A 14,978-nucleotide genomic window follows, 5' to 3' on the forward strand; every position below is an offset into this window, starting at 1 on the left:
GATCCTCAACTGAAATTACTCTCTTGAGCCACATCTCTCCTGACTTGCAGTCACAGGGCAACCCCCAGGGAACCAGTCCTCTCTAACAAGCATAAAAAAATCTTCCTGATTCCCTTCAAAAGTCATCAAGAACATTCTTTATGGTGGAGACAAGAGCAAGCCCTTTATGGATGGTTTGCTCTAGAGGAAAGGCAGATAATATGCCTAAGAATCAAATATGTTCAACACCTTTTAAAGACTATAAAGATACTCAGAAAGACTCTACTTTTTACTGCCTGGTGGTAGAAGGAGACTGTGGTATGGACCTTCCACGATATTGTGGAGCTCCTGTCATTACCCATGTACTCTGTGCCTTGCACTGTGCAAAGCACCTTCTTCACATCGTATTCTCGCGATGCCCTCGGGAAAGCTGTTGTTGCTACTTCCATTTTGAAGCTGAGGAAATAGGCTGAGAAAGGTTAAGTTGTCCAAGTAGGATGTGGAATCTGACTCAAATCGAGGTTTGGGGAACATTCTATCTTACAGAATGTGTTGTTTGATTCTAGAGTTGCAGGTGAAAACTGATCAAGATTTTGTTTTTAAGCCAGTCCTTGGTGTCTTATGCCTGTAATCCTATCTACTTGGGAGGCTGAGATCCAGAGGACTGCTGTTCGTGGCCAGCCAGGGCAAATAATTTGCAAGACCCCCATCTCCAAAATAATAAGAGCAACATATGCTGAATGAGTGGCTCAAGTGGTAGAGCACCTACCTTGCAAATGCGAAGCCTGAGTTCAAACCCCAGTCCCACACAAAAAAAAAAAGATTAAAAAAAAATTCAGGTCTACCTGTGCAAAATTTGTTAATCTGGTCCACCACACTACTCCACTGGCTTAAATAAGACAAGAAGGAAAAACAGGAGTTTGTGCTCTTTGGTGTGTACTATACTGTGTTCAGGGGCTTGGTTTTCTCTAGGACCCCTCCACCTTTGATCCATACTTAAGTCACTATAACCATGATTACTGTGTCACCTGAGGCCACCCTCCCCATTCCTTCCCACAACACTGCATGCAGATCTCAACATTCTTTGGGTGAAAAGCCAGGGGACCCACTCACCCTGCCCGTGTGCAGGGTGTGGACAGGAATGTGTTTAGAATTCCTGGTTCACATTGCCTAGTCCTAGTCTGGGGATGTAACTTTGTTGATCTTTGAATACCCTGGCCAGGGACAGAAAGCTGATGGAAGATCTATAGTACCATCAGGCAATGAGGATCAGATCAGATTCAGAATCAGGATCAGATCAGGTTCCAAAGATAGGGAAGCAGCCCAGCTCCTTTTTTTTTTTTTTTCCTTTTTCTTTTGCAGTACTGGGGCTTGAATTTTCAGGGCCTACACCTTGAGTCACCCCATCAGCTTTTTTTTGTGATGGTGTTTTTCGAGATAGGGTCTCACAAACTATTTGCCTGGCTGGCTTCAAACTTCAATCTTCCTGATCTCTACCTCCTGAGTAGCTAGGATTACAGAGGTGTGCCACCAGCTCCCAGCCAGCCCAGTTTCTTGATGAAGCTCCAGCTTCTTTTCTTAGAAGATTGGTGCTACCTTGGACCTCTTAGAGTTCCTTGTCTCTGTGGCATGTTATAAGAAAAGGTAAAGGCCGTAATCTTTTTTTTGTCATTCCTCTCTCTATTATTCCCTCTTCTAAGTTGATATAGAGTGTGTGTGTGTGTGTGTGTGTGTGTGTGCGTGCTGAGTTGAACCCAAGACCTCCCAAATGCTGAACACTTGCTCTTCCACTGCAAGGGGTGTGGTGACCTGCACCCCCAACCCTCAGATCAGGTCTAAGTGCATACAGGGGTGTGTGTGAATTAGAAAAGAGCTCCCATGCAGGGTGCCTGTGGCTTATGCTTGGAATCCTAGCTAATTAGCTGAAATCTGAGGGTCGCAGTTCTAGGCTAGCCCAGGCAAATAGCGAGAACACATCTCTAAGAAAAAAAAATACTCATAACCAGAGCAAAATGGACTGGAGGTGTGGCTTGAGCCATAGAGGGCTCCTTTGCAAGTGCCCTGAGTTCAAACTCCAGCCCCACCAAAAAAAAAAAAAAAAAAAAAAAAAGCACTGTCTCTGCTTGGATTCTTTGAAAGGGACACCCTGTCGACATGGTGGCATAGGTCTGTAACTCTGGTACTTAGGAGGCTGAGGTAGAAGGATCCTGAGTTCAAGGCCAGGTAGGGATACCTAGGGACCCAGTCTCAAAAAAAAAAAAAAATCCTCCCCCCCAGGTGTCATTATAAAGTTTTAAGCATGTCCCTTCCTTTTGGCTGAGGTACCCAGCGCCAAGACCCAGGATTAGTATGGAAACAGTGATTTCATCTCCACTCCCTGAGCAGCCTTTCTGCAGGAGCCAGGACAGTCTGAGGGGCCTGTCTCAAATCAGAGCCCTCTGCCACCTATTTCCCACTTTCCATATTTCAGAATCTCCAAGGTTTCAGATGACATCCATTACTTTCCGTGTCTCCATCAAGGATTCTAGACTGATCCCAGAAAGCACATATTCCATTTAATCTTTGTGTATAAACCAAATGTGGACCTTGGAGGTTCACGTCTTGATTTAGGCAAGTTCTATAGCTTCCACAAAGACTCAATTTATTCATCTTGGAAATGGAAATAATAAAAAGAAACTGGTGTTCTGGGGAAGTAGCTCAGTGGCAGAGCGCTTGCCTACCTTGGATGCAATCCTCAGTACCACCACCACCACCAAAAAATAAATAAATAAATAAATAACTGGTATGGCTGTTTCAATGAATACACTGTGTGGGACACAATGCGGTGACACACAGTGTGTCTGCAACACCATGTGGACTGTGTCGAATAGCTCAGGCCTGCACCATACCCACAGTGTACGTTGTACACGCGGGTCCCGCAACTCCTACAAGCTGGGATGCGAGATTCCCCGGCCACCCACCCATACACCTCGATTGCAGGAGGGGTGGCAGAGGCAGGGAGGAGTCTGCACCGCAGCCACCTGCGCCACGACGGCCGGGGGTCCTTCTAGACGTTCAGGTCAAGGACCAACGCCTGCTCTGAAGGCAGCGGGGAGCTGCGGGGGCAGCGGGCCCTGCTGGCATGCGGGCACTCAAGGAGTTAAACAGGGCCCGGGGCAGAGCGCCTGTCAGACGCGAGCATGTGCAGTTTGCACCGCATCCGTACTATGGGTGAGTGCCGCCGCCGCCGCCGCCGCCGGGGGCTCCGTTCCTCCCGGGCAGCGGCGGCTGCAGCGCCCCGGTCCCCGCTCCGCCGCTGCGGGCGCGGACACACGATGCGGGACTAGGCGCAGCGTGGGCAGGCCAGGAGGCGTGGGGGAGGCACCGTCGGCAACTCGGTGCGGGGGGAGCCCGGGCGCCGGGCGTGGGGGCGGGGAGCCGCGGCGCAGTAGCGCGCCCCGAGTCCCGGCGCGGGAGGAGGAGCGGGAGCCAGCTGGGAAGACTGCGCTCCTGGTGGCACCTGCGGCCGGCAGGCGGCCGGCCCTGCTCAGTCTCTGCCCACGACCCCGTCCCCGCACCGGTAGGTGCCCGCGATGCCCGCAAAGAGGCCTTTCGGGTGCTGGGAGAGGTGGCCGCGCCGGGCCAGCAGCGCCGGGAGCCGGCGGCGCGGGCGATGGGGGCGGTGATGGGGGAAGATTGGACGACCCGGCATGGGGACAGTGACCCGGTCCCGCGATCTCTTTGCTTTCGGTTTCGAAGCGACTTCCCCCGCTACAGAGCGAGCCACGGATTAGATGGTGCTCCGGGGCTTGGATTCCCTGGGGGATGGGCGCACAGGGGGGCGTGTTGGGGAAAGGGGTGCACACTGGCAACTTTCCCCGCCTGAAACAAAGGGGTGCCGGGTTGAGGCGAGGGTGAAGGATCCAGCTGGAGATCTTGGACAGCGGAAGGTTGACACCTCTTCCCCCAGGCAGAGAGCACTCTGGAGGCCGTCTGGGGAGAAGCTGGAGAGCCAGGGCTTGGGAGAAGGAACCACGAACGCTCCTGAGTTTGAGACTGAGGACTTTCCTGAAGGAGAGGGAACCCTGTCAACATGACCGTGCTGCCTTGTCCCCCAGGTGCATGAAAAAACTGGGGGATGGTGGGCTGTACACTTAGGCGCCCTTCTCTCCCCAAGTCCGTGCCCAGCCAGCAATCAGGGCCCCAGCCCAGTCACTGCCTGCCAGCGTTAGCTGCGCTCCCTGATCTGTGGTCCTTGGTGAAAGATGCAGGGCTAGGATGGGGAGCCATACAGCCCTGTTCCTGGCATCTTTCCCAGGTGTCTTCCTTTCCCTCTTTCTATGCCCAGTCAGAAACTGACCTGCTTCCCTTCTTCCCCCGTCTACGTTCTTTCTCTGGAGTGTCCTGGAGGGTTTGTTTGGTTGCCTCAGGTACAGTGTACATTGGCAGGTTGTTTCCGAGGATGCTTTGAGATTCTTCCAGGAGGAATAGGGCAGGACCCTGGGGAGCTGTCTACCAGTGTAACCTTGGGAGCTCTGTTCACCCATATATGTGTTCTTCAGCACTCCAGTCACAAATGATCCGTTCCTCTCATCTTCAGACAGGGGTCATCAGGAAGCCTGGGGTTCTTGCTTTGCTGTTCCAGGGAGAGGGGACAAAGAGAGGGTGAATGACCTGCCCCCAGGGGTAGTACAGTGTCTTTCTCTCCAGAAAACAAACAGGCCAGGTTCTGGGAACCCATGTCCCCAACTTATGTCTTTGGGAAGGAGGTGTCTCCAGCTTGCAGCTGGCATGTGTGTGATCACTGACTCCCATCCTTTAGCAGGACAGCCCTTCAGGAGCTCAGGTTATTTCCCTGGTTGGAAGTCAGAGCTATATCTGCTGGCCTCTGGAGACAGAAGCAATGGAGGCTGTGGACTTCTGGGTATCTCTCTGGCTTTCCCCATCAGTGAACTAATGATACAAGTGGTTGGGCCAGGGGTGGGCCTGCTAGGACAGCTAGGTCTAGAGACATGGAGGGTGGGCTGAGGTAAGGCTGATTCCCCCTCCCTGAGACTTTGTGTTTAGAGACAGAGATGAGCAAGAGGGGAGATGGGCAACGGGGGAGATGGGGTGTTTGGTCCTTGGAGAGAAATGATAAACTGACTTAGTGTTGACTTCGGCCACTTAAAGGTACAGGAGTATGATATATATATATAGACACATATGTCTATCTCTATCTATCTATCTGTCTATCTATCTATCTACCTATCTATAGTAATAAACCCACCAAAATGCTGTTTGAAAAAGGAGGAGAGGGAGAAGAGGGGTTAATATAAAGGAGGGGGTAAACTTGTTCAAAGTATACTGTATGAATCTATGGAATCATCACAATTAAACTCTTTTGTACCATTAATGCTTACTAATTAAAAAGTAAAATAAAAAATTTTTAAAAGGTACAGGAGTAAGGGAGGTTCCAGGACCAATAAGGGCTAGCAGGAGAAAATGAAGTACCCTGAGTTTTAGATCTAGGGCCCTAGAACTTATGGCTAAAGTCAGGTGCAGGTGCTAGACCCTCTTCTACTGACCTTTCTCCTCCAGATGGGCAGGTTTGATTAGTGCTCAGTCCCCCATTGGATTTATCCCAAACTGTTTATTCCTAGCTGGGAATAATGATATTAGGCCCTGACCTCCCCGCCCGTAAGGGTGAGAGAGAGGGCTTTTTTACGGACTGTCATCTGTTCCTCAGATGTACAGACTTGAAGATGGGAAAGTGATACACGTTGGATTCCCCTCTTCGAAAGTGATGAGGCATGAATTCTTACATTTGTAAAGTGAATTAAGAGCCTTGGGTCCTTGAATAAATGATGCTAAGTGAGTTAGTGAGCCCTCTGCTGTGTTTATTTCAGTTGTATCAGATTTGCATATTGTTTCTAATGGCAAAGGTATCATCTTACAGGAAAAGGCTACATTACAGCTTTTGTGATAGGGAAAGGTCAGTGTTTGGTTTAAAAGTATAATTATCAGAAAAGCTGTTGCTGTAGTACTCAGGCATCAAGTGTTTTTTCTTTCTAAGGGGACATATTGGAGCTCCTCCCTGGTGGGAGTTTTCGTAGGAGGTGTCCAGTCAGGACATTGCCTTCCAAGCTCTGAGAAGGGTCTCTGATGATGTTGGGAGCTCAGTGTCATAAGGAGAGACCTGGGTAAGGGCAGCAAAGTGAGGCAGCCTGGCTCTATCAGCTGCCATATCAGATCTGGCTGTCCTTGAGGGAGAAAAGGGATACTAACCCTCCCCCAGCCCACCTGCTCTCAAATTTGTGTCCTTTTGACTCTCTCCTCCTCCTACTCTCTCCACCCTAGAATTACAGACAAGGTGGTTTGGGTATTAGCTTTTTATTTCAGGAACATTCCTTTTAAGGTGTGGCTAATTTCTACCAAATTCTGACAAACTTAACTCCCTTTGTGGCAATACCTGGCCAAGGGAAGTATATGGGAAAGGGTTCAGATAATCCATCATTTCTGGCCAGATTTTCTGCATCTTCCCAGTTATACTTCTCAGAAGCCAGAGAGTTTATATTTGAAAAGTAAAGTTTAAGATGATTTGGGGGGAAGGGTAGAAGGGGACACTTTTTGGTTATGGTTCCTCTATTGGGGGAACCTGAGTCACACTGAGAACACACAGGCTGTGGGGTGTGTGTGTGTGTGTGTGTGTGTGTGTGTGAATGCATGTGTTGGGCAAGTTTCATGGGATTTGAGAGGATTTAGAATCAGGTATCCTAGGATTCACAGAATATACTTTTCCATTATGAGATAAAGATGCATGGAGAACCAGGCGCTGGTGGCTCATACCTGTAATCTTAGCTACTTAGGAGGCAGAGATCAGGAGGATCGCAGTTGGAAGCCAGCCAAGGCAAATAGTTCATAAGGCCCTATCTGGAAAATAAATACCCAACACAAGAAAGGGCTGATGGAGTGAGTCAGGATGTAGACCCTGAGTTCAAATCCCAGTAAAAAAAAAAAAGACATGTGAAGAGAATTTAGGTACCTGTGTGGTTCAAGATATACATTTGTCTCGCACTCTGAGCTGTGGGATGCTCTATGCTACTGTGATTCAAGAAAAGGAAGTGCTTTCTTCCCCCGGCACACACACATCCATAGATAGAACTGAGGCTGAGTAAGTATCCCAGCTCATTCCCAAGACAGAAAGGAAAAGCCTGCTCCCTTCTCTTTGCTCAAAGGCATCTAGCTGCAGGATGGGCTCTTGCTATTCTCCACTCAGTTTCTCCTCAAGGTTCATTTACACATCAGTTCCCTTGTGCATAAATTTAGTGAGGTTAAAGCTGTGGAGTGGTATTGGCCCCCTGCTGTTTCGAAGGACAGTTTTGGAGGGAAGCTCCAGTCTCCGCAATGTTGGTTCTATGCTGGGGTTGGGCATGATCTAGTTTGACAATCTGCAGAATAACCACAGTCATAACCAAGTCTATTTCCGGACATCCAGCCCCACATTCTCCTCTACTCTGCTGGCTTTCGGGGAGTTTGAGATCCTTTCAGGGCTCCTGGCTGCCGCTGCAGCTGGTATGTAGAAGGGTCAGCCTTGGTGAAATTAGGACAACCAGTTTACCTGAGAAGGACTTGGGTCTTCAGATTGCTTCTTCCTCTGGAAGCATGGCAGTGTCCAGGACTTCAGCTGTCCATTGATACAGGAATTAATATAAGGGAATGTAACTAGAGAGAGCACTTCCTGCCTCTCCCCTCCTCTCCTCTCCCCACATTCTGAACGTACTGGATTATCCACTTCTGACTGCTTTCACAGTTGGACTTGAATGATGAAAGTCTTCTAGCTGTTTCATTCATTCATTGTTTCATTTTTTTAGGAGGCGCCCCTGTCACATAAACTTCTGGAATGGTCCATTTCCATCAGAAAGGTCACTCGCCCTGAGTTTTAGTAAGGCCTGACACCAGGTTTGAGGACTAGGGATGCCAGCCAAGAAGCAAGAATTCTTTTCTGAATTTCTGAGGGGTAATAGATGCTTTGAGATAAAACGTGCTTTCTAGGGCTCCATGGTTTCATCACTAGCACAGGCACAGGCCCTGATACAGCAAGAAGCCCACCTTACAAAAATAACTGCCATTCTATGGAGCATTGACAGGGACCTGATTTTAGCACACTGGCAACCCCTCTTGCCTTTCTCACTGCTGTCTTTGACCAGACCCCATCTTTGTCCCTAGTCCTTAGGTCTCCCTCTTGTTCCCAGTAAAAACAACAACGACAACAACAACCCTTTCTAAAGGCAGCCAGGGTATAGATCATAGTTTTATCTACCATTTAAAATGAATGTGAACAAGAAATCTTGTTACCACTGGGCAACACAAGCAGTGGTTCCAGATTTTTGTCTTGTATTGTTTTTTCTTTGTTGGTTGTTTGTTTGCCAAAAACAGTGAGGTAACCTTCTTATATCGAACTATAGATATGCCTTCAAGCTTTCATCTGTCTACACAGTTTCTAGCACATATGAGAACTTATTAAATTACCAGCTGCGGGTACTTGGATGTGATCAGATGCACAGATTTCTAAGTCACTAGGCAATGGCTGTTTGTATGGGAGCTAATGATTGACAGTAGTTTCAGGAATCAAGAAATCTTGGATTCTTCCCTGATTCATTCACTTGAGTGACCTTGGGTAGCCCATTTCAGCCCTCTGAGACTTAATTTCAAAAATGGAATTTCAGCTGGCTTCTGCGATCATAGTAATAAGAGTTGACAGCCACCATTCATTGAATGCTTACTATATACCAGGCATTAGGTTAAGAGCTTTACACATGTTCCCCTTCTGTTACAGCAGTGAGAAGCTACTTTTTTTTTTTTTTTGGTGGTTCTGGGGTTTCAACTCAGGGCTTTTGCTTGCCAGGCAGGGACTCTACTGCTGAACCACTACACCAGCCCAGTTTTGTGTTGGGCTTTTTCAAGAAAGAGTCTTGCGACCTATTTGCCTGGGTTGGCTTTGATCTCTGCCTCCTGAGTAGTTTAGGATTACAGGTGGGAGCCACCAGCACCTGGCAAGACAGCTACTACTGATCATCCCATTTTATAGTTGGAAAAACTCAGCTTCTGCTAAAGAAAGTGATTGCAAAGATCACACCACTCATGTATCTGAACCGAGATTTGAATTGAGGTCTATCTGATTCTGTTGTGTATTATGAGCCTTGGATTGAGTGGACATGGAACAAATGTTGGGGCTAAGGTAAAAGTGGAGATAGTGTTAATTAGCAGATAAGGAAAGTTGATATGGATCAAACATAACCAGTTAAAGAGAGGTGGAAGTAGAGATTCTTATTTGAAAGCCAGCCTCCTGATGAATGTTCAGGAAGGAGAGAGGTCTGTACCCTGTAGTAGGGAAGTAGACCAGATGGCCTAGGAGTTACAGAAAGAAAGCCTAGGGAAACAGGCTTTCTGCTTGGCATAGGAATGTATCTTATCAACCCCACTTCACTTTGATGCCATTTTTTTCCTCTTGCTTAACAGGTTCTTGGGCAGAATTTTCCTTTCTGTTATCCTATTGCCACTAGTCAAAACAACTTACCTTTGCAAGTTCTTGACTCTAGTCTTCATCTTCCAGCTTAGTTTCTGGGCCATTCCTCTCCATCACTTCAGTGCAGCTGGGAGACCTGATTATGACTCAAGTCCCAGGTACACTCTGCAAAATACAGAAAGCATTAGATTACCTATTCTGAGAAAGTATTTATGGATACTAAGTACTCCATTCAAAGATGATCAGCCAGTTCATTGAAATCCATCCTTTCTTGTTCTAGGGAAGATAACTGTAAGCCTAGCATTTTGAGGTGTTTGTGGAAGAGGACTGAGGATGGTCTGGAAGAAGTGAGTTGACCCCTCTTAGAGTTACCATATTGTTATATGATGGAGCAGTGTGCTAAGGGCAAGGAGACAAGTCTCCTGCTAAAAAATTGAGCCTCTGCAAGATAGTGATTATATAGATCATACAGCTAGTAAGTGTCCAAGCTCAGTTTGTCTCAGCTTAGTAACTCTGAGCACGTGACATGAGTTCATTGGCTTATAGTTTCCTTCTCTATAAAATAAGAATTATTAGACAAGATATTCTGTAGCCACTCTTCTACTAATTATCCTGGATGATCCAGTAGACTTGTATGATTCTGGCTGATCTCAGGGAAGAACTCAGCTGATATGGAGCTTAGGGAGGTCAGAGCTGGGAGAGCAGAGGTAAAAGTTGAAGAAGAAAGAGGCCACACTAGAAGCTAAGAGAAAGTTAGAGCTGGCATAAGAACAATCTTGTGAAGGGAGACTGAGTCTGGTCATTCCTCCTTTGTTTTGTGAGGCAGCTGAGAGGTGGTATTTGTGTACCTTTCCATGCACCATTTCCCACCCGAAGAAGAGCACCCCTTTTATCTTATCTTAAACTTAAACTTCACCTCCTCCTCCATCCTCTCACTGTCCTTTGGGGAGAACCCCTAAATGAAGGCAGCAGTAAAGTTGTGCATTTGGGGTGTGTTTCACATTCTACCCTTGGATTTGGCAGACCCAGGCTTCTATCTCTCTCCCTTCTCTACCACCACCCAAGTCTCCAGGATTTGAGGACCTTGGTCCTGAAATGCTTTCTGGATGACTGGATGTGAGTGAAAGTATGCCTCCTCTATTGCCCTATCTCTACGGAAAAGGGCAAGACCAAACCTTAAACCCAGAAACCCAGGGGTCATGACCTCTTTGTTCATGAAATTGGGCTACCTTGAATTTCCTTTGAACAAAGCATTTGTCTAAGGACCTATGGATTCTCTCATTCATTACTAAATACCTTCTGTTTTCATTTCATCCTACTCAGGGTTGAGGAGCAAATGAGTTCCCACTAAAACCATCAAACCAATCATTTCTGCCCCTCACCAACTTACTTTTTTCCTTAGCTCCTTACACCCTATCCCAGTCACTTCTAATGGTGATTTCTATACCATGGGTGGAGAGGGCGTATAAGAGAAGGTTTTAGTTGGTACAAGGACAGATATTTCATTGTAATAGCCATGTTTTTAGCCAGGTACCAGTGGCACATGCCTGTAATCCTAGCTACTCAGGAGGCAGAGATCAAGAGGATCGTGGTTTGAAGCTAGCCTGGGCAAATAGTTCTGCAAGACCCTATCGTGAAAAGACCTTCACAAAAAAAGGACTGGTAGAGTGGCTCAAGGTATAGGCCCTGAGCTCAAGCCCCAGTACCACAGGAAAAAAAAAAAGTTTCTGAGTATAAAGAAATGTGACTCATTGGCATGTACTCATGAAGCAACGTAACCTTGTGTCCCATTCTTCCTTTATGTTTATTCAGTGAGATTAGTACTTTTTCTACCCTTGGATGAAAAGTCCATCAGGTTTCATAACTTTTCTGGTCATTTATAGGGAGTAGAAGGTCTTGCAGTCACTTTAAGTCACAAACATGGTCTCAATTCAGTACTTTACACACAAGTGCCTTTGTCACTGGCACTGGACTAGGAGGGACAGGAAAGAGCTCAGTGGCCAGTGCTGTTGTCTCCCATTTTCCCAGGCCCAGCAGGTATTTAATTCTGATTCTCTCTCTTGCAGCCATGCTCAGGGATCCCTCCTCTCCAAGTTGCTGGAATGTTCACTTTTAATTGTCTTGAAAAAGGGAAAATTATCCTGTAATTTGGATCATTGCTCCTTCCTCAGCCCCTAAAACCCAAAGATTTGGCTCCAGCCTCATTCCACTAAGTTCCTTCAGTCTGTCTGAGTAGTCCCCTAAGACAAGACCTGCATGTGGGTCCATGTTAGTCCCAGGAACCAAGCAGTGACTGGTGCAGTGAACCTGGGGTGAACTGGTGCCTTGACCACAACCTGAAACATCCAGAGGGTGAGACACAGACTAGTCATCAGCTGTTGGAGGAGCAAGGGAGATGGCTGAGCTGGGGTCAGCCTGTATCCCAGGTTCACTGCACCAGTCATTGCTTGGTTCTTGGGACTAACATGGAGCCATACACCTGTGGATACCAAGGGTCCACTGTATCATCAAAACCACAACTGTCACATTGAGTCTGTGATGTCATGGATATTATTGCTCAGAATAAGGCTATGATACATATTTAACTTAAAAATTGACCAAAATAGGTTGATGAGAACAACTAACATTTATTGAGTTCTTTTATGGTCAGCCCTCTATATCTTGGGGCTCTGCATCTCTAGATTCAACCAATCACAGATCAAAACTATGCAGGAAAAAAAATTCGTGTCTGCACTGAACATGTATAGATTTTTTCTTGTCATTATTTCCTAAGCAATAATAATAATAATAATAATAATAATAATATCACAACTAGTTACATTGCATTTACATTGTATCAAGTATTAGAAGTGATCCAGAGATTATTTAAAATGAGAGAGTTGGGAGTGTAGCTCAGGTGGTGGAGGACTGGCCAACCATGTACAAGGCTCTGGGTTCAATCCCAGTACAGCAAAAATAAATAATAAACAAACAAACAAAATATTCAGAAAGATGCGCCATGGTGATACGCATTTTATATAAGGGACTTGAGTAGCTGTAGATTTTGGGTTCTGTGGGGGTTCTTATACCCAATCCTCTATGGATACAGAGGGATGCCCATCTGTGTCCATGGTACAGTAAATACGCTCTCTCATTATTCCTCATCAGGGAAGTACTTGTGATATCTCTATTTTATAATTGAATAAACTGAGGCAAAGAGAAGTGAAGCAGTTTGTCCAAGATCACATAGTTGGCATCAGAGCTGGGATTTGAATGGAAGGAACATGACCTCAGAGTGTGCACTGTGTTGCTTTCCACAAGGGCTGTGGGCTACCAGGCCAACTCATGAAAGTGGCACACAAATGCCCTAGGAGGTAATTGTGGGTTCTTCGCTCTGACATTTGAGTTCTCCACGCATTGCTTTTACTTGCTTTTCCAAACCTATCTCCTCTTGCTCCACAACTCCTTCTGTGCCCTTTACCATAGTCTGATTCACCCGCATAGGTGACCTGCTATGTACACGCCTACCAGCCTCACATTGTCGCCCTGCCTGGAGGGCCTTCATCTGCCTTGCTACCTACACATCAGAGCTCATCTCTGCTGCAAAGGTGTATTTGACCAAAACCACTTCTGCCTGGATCAGTTAAGTCTTCTTGTCATGTCATTACCAAGTTGCAGTTATTACATGCTTTTATGCAAAGAGTGGAGAACACGCAGTTAGAAAACACAGATCCTCATCTCTCGGCACCACTAACTGCCTACTTATAACTTATGCAAGGCCCTGGCCTCTCTAAACCTTGGTTTCGTCATCTTTAAAATGCAGGTATGGATTACAGCCCTGCAGTTTGCAATATTCTACGATTTTGCTTACCTTTTTGTCCCCACTAACCTGAAAGCTCCTGAGGGCTCAGGAGTCTGTGCAAGGTTTTAAACACAGAGGTATTTAATAATGTCCGTTGATTGGCTGGAGGGAAACACGGCATGCAGTAAGTCTGCTCTGGACTTGACTTTTAGAAATTACCCTCTTTTGGTGACTACCAGCAAGGACTTTGCACTTCCTCTTTTCAGCATAAGTTTAGAGGAAACATTTCGATTTCAATCTGCTGCCTTTTTCTTTAAAGGGCCTAGTAAGTGCTCCAGGGTCCACAGTCCTTTCTTGGCAAAGTCCAAATCTGAAGCATTCTTAAACCCAAAGCTTTTCTTTTTCTTTCTTTTTTTTTGGTGACACTGGGATTTGAACTCAGGGCCTCACACCTGCTAGGCAGATGCTCTTACCACTTGAGCCACTCCACCAGCCCTCTTTTGTGATTTTTTTTTTTTTTTTCAAGATAGGGCCTCTCGCAGTATTTGCCTGGGCTGGCTTCAACCCATGATCCTCCCACTCGGCCTCCTGAGCAGCTGGGATTGCAGGCTTTGAGCCACTGGCCCAGCCCAGAGCTTTTCTTTAACTGACAATAACAAGAGCTGACCTAAACTAACAAGGCCATCAGTTGATATTCACCCGCTGCTGTGTGAGTATTCATAGATGTCACCACAGAAATGTTAGTGTGTTTAACTAGGGGACACTGCTCCCAGACCCTGCCATGGGAATTATGTAATTTACACTATGTCTCTATATTACCTTTGTAAAACATCTAAAAACCTCTGAAAGCTACAGGGTTGGGGTAAGGGTTATGGGACTGTACAATGTTTCTTAACAGAACTGCTGTTGGTGCCAAGGGTGCCACCAACAGACAACATAGAACCTCACATGGAACCCTGCCTCAGACCTCTCTCTTATCCCATACAGCCACAGCCCTTGACTATGGCCTCCTGACTTGATTTTTTGAAATACTGCATTAAAATATCACTTCTCTTGATTCCTATTTTTTTTTTTAGCATCCTCTTAAATTTTGAACTTGAAGTGAGTATCCTTAAAAAAAAAATCAGGGTTTCACGATATATAGTCCAGATTGGCCTCAAACTCTCAATCCTCCTGCCTCAGCCTTCCAAGTGCTGGGATTACAGACATGTACCACCACTCCTGGCTTTGAGTGTCTTTCTTGCCTCACCCTGGCCTTGGACTGTGTCTTAGTCCCTGTAGGACTCTTAAACCACGAAGGCTTTTCCTCTTCTCAGGCTGTAGCTCTGGGATGAACTGGTGTTTCCTCAAAAGGGGGAGGGGTATACCTGCTGGAGGGTGGCATTTTGGTTTGACATGGTGGGTTCCTGTCTCCCCCTTGCAGAGTTAGCTCATGCAGACAAGCTTGATGGTTCCTGGAGGCATTTCCTATGTCTGAATGTGCTTGTTAATCCCTAAGCTGCTTTGATGGGACATTTTAAAAAATTAAGTATATACAAATACCATGGAAAAACATGAAAACAACACATGCAGAATGATGGTATCTAAGGTAATCTTTTTTTTTTTTTTTTTTTTTTTGATGAGGAAACCAAGAAATGATGAGACACAGAGTTGCAAGAGTCAGTGGGTGGGCCAGGGTAGGAGAGCTGTTTCTAGACCTTCCACAAGACAGGCTGCTCCCATCCTTTGTCC

At 46.4% G+C, this 14,978-nt stretch overlaps 1 protein-coding gene across 8 annotated transcripts in view; it reads left to right on the forward strand.

Moving 5' to 3' along the window:
* The first annotated feature begins 3,164 nt into the window (after positions 1-3,164).
* The window catches only part of Tmem229b (transmembrane protein 229B), a 42,566-nt gene continuing 30,752 nt past the window's right edge, over positions 3,165-14,978 (forward strand). For 5 of the 8 annotated variants that reach the window (XM_074067743.1, XM_074067741.1, XM_074067744.1 and 2 more), the window contains exon 1: positions 3,381-3,538. The gene's annotated coding sequence lies outside the window, so the exon portion shown is untranslated. Of the gene's footprint in view, positions 3,190-3,380; positions 3,539-3,928; positions 4,077-14,978 lie in introns of those variants that run through there. The other 3 variants (XM_074067734.1, XM_074067735.1, XM_074067739.1) reach the window with 2 other exon arrangements.

The sequence above is a fragment of the Castor canadensis genome, chromosome 3 (assembly GCF_047511655.1).
Source record: "Castor canadensis chromosome 3, mCasCan1.hap1v2, whole genome shotgun sequence".
Classification (NCBI taxonomy): domain Eukaryota; kingdom Metazoa; phylum Chordata; class Mammalia; order Rodentia; family Castoridae; genus Castor; species Castor canadensis.